Source organism: Equus caballus, chromosome 21 (genome assembly GCF_041296265.1).
Source record: "Equus caballus isolate H_3958 breed thoroughbred chromosome 21, TB-T2T, whole genome shotgun sequence".
NCBI lineage: Eukaryota > Metazoa > Chordata > Mammalia > Perissodactyla > Equidae > Equus > Equus caballus.
In genome coordinates, this window is record NC_091704.1 from 30,973,368 (window position 1) to 30,978,549 (window position 5,182).

At 43.1% G+C, this 5,182-nt stretch overlaps 1 long non-coding RNA gene across 1 annotated transcript; it reads left to right on the top strand.

Annotated features, from left to right (window-relative positions):
• The first annotated feature begins 1,367 nt into the window (after positions 1-1,367).
• On the top strand, positions 1,368-4,798 carry LOC138919947 (uncharacterized). The gene is made up of 2 exons (XR_011430542.1): positions 1,368-1,504; positions 4,541-4,798. It is a non-coding gene; the product is annotated as an uncharacterized lncRNA (long non-coding RNA).
• Positions 4,799-5,182: the final 384 nt, after the last annotated feature.

The following is a 5,182-nucleotide window of genomic DNA, read 5'->3' on the forward strand; positions in this document are numbered from 1 at the left end:
TCTGCAGGTTTATTTTTTTTGATTGGCAGAACAGAGCAGTTTCTTGAATAGAGATGGGAAAAAGGTACTAGCCTAGGATAAGGTACGGTTCATAGCTCTTTTGCAAATAATCTCTATGAACTTTAGATAATTTGGGTTAAAAAATAAGGAATACTGTGGATTACTCTTACGCAGGATGTTGACAGTAGAGAGAATCATTCATTTACTGGAAAAAGAAAGAGATGATGATTGGGGCAATTGGAGAGAAAGTTCTCCCTTCCTTGCCTTTAGTTAAAAAAATAAGCATATATATTTTATTTGCTGGGCCCTAATACTCTTAGCTGCTTTACCTCTAGTAAGCCCCACAACAACCTGAGGAGGCAGATATTATGCTGCCTCTGCCCTTTCTAATCATATGGCCCTGGCAAATTCCTTAACTCTCTGTGCCTCAGGTTCCACACCTGTAAGATGGGGACAATGTTAGTACCTAAATCTAGGGTTGTTGTGAAAGTTACATGAGATAACTTGTGTAAAGTCTGTTGAACAGTATCTGGTCAGAGTAGAAGCTCAATCAATGATAGACATGTTAGCATTAGCATTACTATTTATTTTTATTATAATTGATCTGAATGCTAAGTCTCAGAGCAATCAAGGATCCTGCCTAAAATCACATAGCAGTGATCAGATCCAGGATGCAAATCCAGATCCGTCTGCTGTCAAAGTCCATGCTCTTACCTTACCCAGCACCTTATCCTGCCTCCAGCCATCTAGACATGGGCACCGTGCTCTTACAAACACTGAGCTGAAGAATAACTGCTTGACTAGAACTCCTTGCTTATTGAAAGGGAGCTGGACCATGGGCCCTTTCTTTTCGCTGGTGGGCGGCTTGGATCACCGCCTCGGAGCAGCAGTGCTGAGCCACCCTAATCTTCTCTGTCTTGCTCACAGTCTCCCTTCTCCTCACCCCACCTTCTGGATGTTGATAAATCAAAGAAATGGCAACAAACTGAAAAGACTAAATAAATATTTTCTGTAAGAATCATATGAGAGGGGATTTTTCTTTTTCATTAAATATTTGATAACATCGTCAAGAGGCTTTTTGGTGTTGCTTGGACTGGATGAAAGTGTATGACTCATAGAAATGACCAAGGGAGGAAAAGCAAATGAGTCACCTTGCCCAGCCCATTTGGATCTCCGGTCGCCTGCTTCTGGGAGCAGCATCCCAGAGGGCCAGCCCGGCCAGTCCCACCTGCTGCAGTGGGCTGCATAGGAAAGGGGTTTCTCCAGGAGACGTTAGGACTCCTGGGAAAGGAGTGAGTCAGGAATGTGCGAGCCTCTAGGAGTTACCCTGTAACTTTTCCAAAAAGCATTTCTGCTATCAGCTTCGAGATTTCTTGTCCACATTTCAGCACTTTCAACTCCTGGGTATACGCCGCCGCTGCAGGCTAATCACTCCTTAAGTGCTTCACACACTTCAAAGAGTTGCCGACCGTGGTATCCTCCTCCCCATTCAAGGAAGCTAAAGGTACTCAGATTTGTGTATCTTTCCAACAGATAAATCTCTGTTCCCTTTATTGTTTTGAGTGCTCTATTGGAATCTGTCCAGCGTGGATCCTTCTGGTACCAAAGTGCCCTTGGCCCACACTTGCGGACTCAGTCTCTGAGAGTTGGGGGGAGAATTGCTGCATTCCTCAGCTCACTTTGCCACAGACCTTTTGAAACTTCCTCCTTTTAGTCATCTAGTCAGTGAACCGCATTTAAAACCTAAGCTCGCTGTTGATTTCCTTCTAATCTGACTCTCTCCCGGTGCGCTGTTTCTCTGTGTTCACCCCTCATTTTTCTCAGCTCAGACTTTGGTACCTGGGGGCCTTGAACTTGAATTCCTGCAGCCCCACTTATTTAGCTTATGGACTTTGGGGAAATTGACCAGTCCATCTGAGCCTCAGTTTCCTGATCTGGGACGAGGGGATAGTAATTCCCGTTTCCTAGCGTTGAGTGAGGATTTAGAGCTGGGTGAGTAATTTGAGAGCGTGGTGGTCTTCCTCCTCAGGCCTCTCTCAGCCCACATCGTCCAATAACCTTTTTTGCTCCAGGGACAGTCCTCCGGCCCCCTACTCAAGTGATTTTTAGAAAAATTTCCGCTTGTGTTTTCTCTCATAGGAGAACTTTTTTCCCCTCTGTCTTCACAAGGATTTGTACTTCTGCTGCTTCTTTCTTCCCTGATATCCAGGGCTGATTCATCTGCAAAAGCACACTGGCGGTCTATTCCCCTCACCCAAATCCATAATAAAAACAAAGTCAGTTCTTCTTTCCATCTTTTTTACAAATCCACTTAAAATGTCTCTCCACAGAACTTATGTAACTTCTGTATATATCGAGGCAAGTGAACTGAAAAGTGGTAGAAAGGCTGCCATTGTGCACCTAAGAAACAAAATACCCTCAAGTGATTTTTAAAAATAATGCTTTAATCTCTGCTCAGTTAAGAAAACAGCAAACAAAAAGGATAAAGCTCTCAATATAATGTTGTACTTTCATTCTATAAGTGTTAAGTGCCCTTCGGTGTGTTTATTTTTTTTCACCTGTCTAGGGTGTTAAGAGGTGTTTTCTTTGCAGTTTGTTCAATTTTTTTTTTTTTTGGTGAGAAAGATTGTCCCTGAGCTAACCTCTGTGCCAATCTTCCTCTATTTTTTGTATATGGGATACCACCACAGCATAGCTTGATGAGTGGTATGTAGGTGCATGCCCAGGATCTGAACCCGTGAACCCCAGGCCGCTAAAGCAGAGTGTGTAAACTTAACTGCTACGCCACTGGGCCAGAACCCCTGCAGTTTGTCAATTTTAGGCTTGATAATCTATTTCTTTCTTTTTAGAATGACATACAAACTGCTAACTCTCAACTCTTAGATATTTATAGGCAGAGTTCTCCAAAGGAACAAAGCAATTATATCTGTCACTTAAAATTCACCCAGCACCCCCTTCAATATAACTTGATTTTCCAAGTTTCAATTGTGGGAAAATTTCAAGTTCAGCTAAAAAAAACCACAAGGGAGCTATATTGGGATCTCTCTTTTATTTAAGGTGGGTTTTTTTTTATATATAACCATACCAAATCTACCCTACCCCACCCCCTCCCCGAAATAGCCGAAGATGAATAACCATGAAGTAGATTGGGTTTCTGTAAACTGTTCTGCTGTCAACCTGAGGACCGTTCTGTTGCTTGAGTGTGAAGGACTTTTCTGTGAAGGGCTCTTAGTCCATAAAAAGGATCTTAAAATTACTAGCCCAGTAGGAGCTGGCCCTGTGGCCGAGTGGTTAAGTTCGCGCGCTCTGCTGCAGGCGTCCCAATGTTTTTTTGGTTCAAATCCTGGGCGCGGACATGGCACTGCTCATCAAGCCACGCTGAGGCGGCATCCCACATACCACAACTAGAAGAACCCACAATGAGAAATATACAACTATGTACTGGGGAGCTTTGGGGAGAAAAAGGAAAAAATAAAATCTTTAAAATAAAAAAAAAAATTACTAGCCCAGCAAGCATCAGTCCTTGGAAGAAATAGAAAAACAAAGTTTGTACATTCAACAAATAGTGTTCCTCATAGATTACCATCCCTATTCAGAACGTGAATTATAACTAAAAAAATGATTAGGCTAAAAACCAAATATCTGCATTAATTCATAATGGGACATCGGCCATTCCTTCCACGGAGAAAGGGAGCTTCAGATGGAGTCAGCTAGTAGTTTTCTCCATGATGTAAAGCATAATCTAACTGCAGACCCAAATCAATCCGGTGTAGTCAATTGCTGTTATTAATGTCTTAATGACGAGGTATAAAATACAGAAAAGATTAAATCATCACTCAGACCAGAGAAGACAAGTGTAAGCTCCTTGGAGGGCGGGGCAGATCAGTGAGTGAAGCGGGCTGGAGGGTCAGCTGGAGAGCTGGCCCCTGGCTGGAGGGACGGCTGCTGCTTCATTCCAGCCATCTAATGTCGAGTGGGAATGCAAGTCCAGAAGATCTGTTCGATCTCCTGATTTTTTGAGAGAAGCCAAAAATATTAGATTTTTTTTTTAGTGTAAATTCTTCCTATATTCAAATTTTCAAACTAATTTGAATTTTTAAAGGATTTGCTGCAGGCCAAAAAGAACCACAACTGGGGGTGACATTCAGCTTGCCGGCCACTAATATGTGATCTTTATTTTTTTTTTAAAGATTGGCACCTGAGCTAAGATCTATTGCCAATATGTATTTTTTTCTTCTTCTCCCGAAAGTCCCCCAGTACGTAGTTGTGTATTCTAGTTGTAGGTCCTTCTGGTTGTGCTATGTGGGACACCGCCTCAGCATGGCCTGACGAGCGGTGCCATGTCTGCACCAGGATCCGAACCAGTGAAACCCTGGGCCACCAAAGCGGAGCGCGTGAACTTAACCACTCGGCCATGGGGCCGGCCCCTGTGATCTTTAATTTTAATTATATGTCAGAGACTGGCCAGATGTGCACCAAACCTGTTTCCTCTTCTTTCTTGAGCACACAGCTAAATTATATTTTCCCATCTCCCTTGCAGTTAGCCCAAAAAATTGTGATGGAAGCAATAGACATCACTGCCAGCCTGCATCTTCCTTGCCCTCCCTCCCTTCTCTTCTCTGCCAGTGAATGCACAGCATCCAGGAGGACTCAGGGCACTAGAAGATGGCAGTACCTCCAGACGTAAGGAGCCCAAGTGACAGCATGCAGGAGTTCCTCCCTCCCCAGCCCACACCTCGAAGAGACTTGCACAGGACTGTAATGAGAGTGAGAAATAAACCTTTTTAAAAGCCCCTGAGATATTGGGGTCATGTATTACAACGCTTAGCCGTTCTTGGTTAATATAGGTTAAGAATTCCTCCATTGTTTCAATAGTGGTGTTTGTTAGCCCAATTTGATCTTTAAGCAGTGAAACTTCAAAAGTAACAAGACAATTTTTTTCACGCTGAGGTGGTAGACACAAAATAATACTGATATTTTAAGTCCACATTTTTTTTTTTTTGACATCACAAATGGGCATATGTTTTCGTAGTGAAACTGCTCTCATTAAGAAGCTTTACTGCTGGAGAAAATAAGCCTTTCCTCTGTCTGAAGCGCTCCAACAGCAAAGACAGGCTGAGTTAGAGATGCTGGCATTCCACAGCCATATCCTCAGGCCCTTTTCTTCATCAGGTTCTCTCTC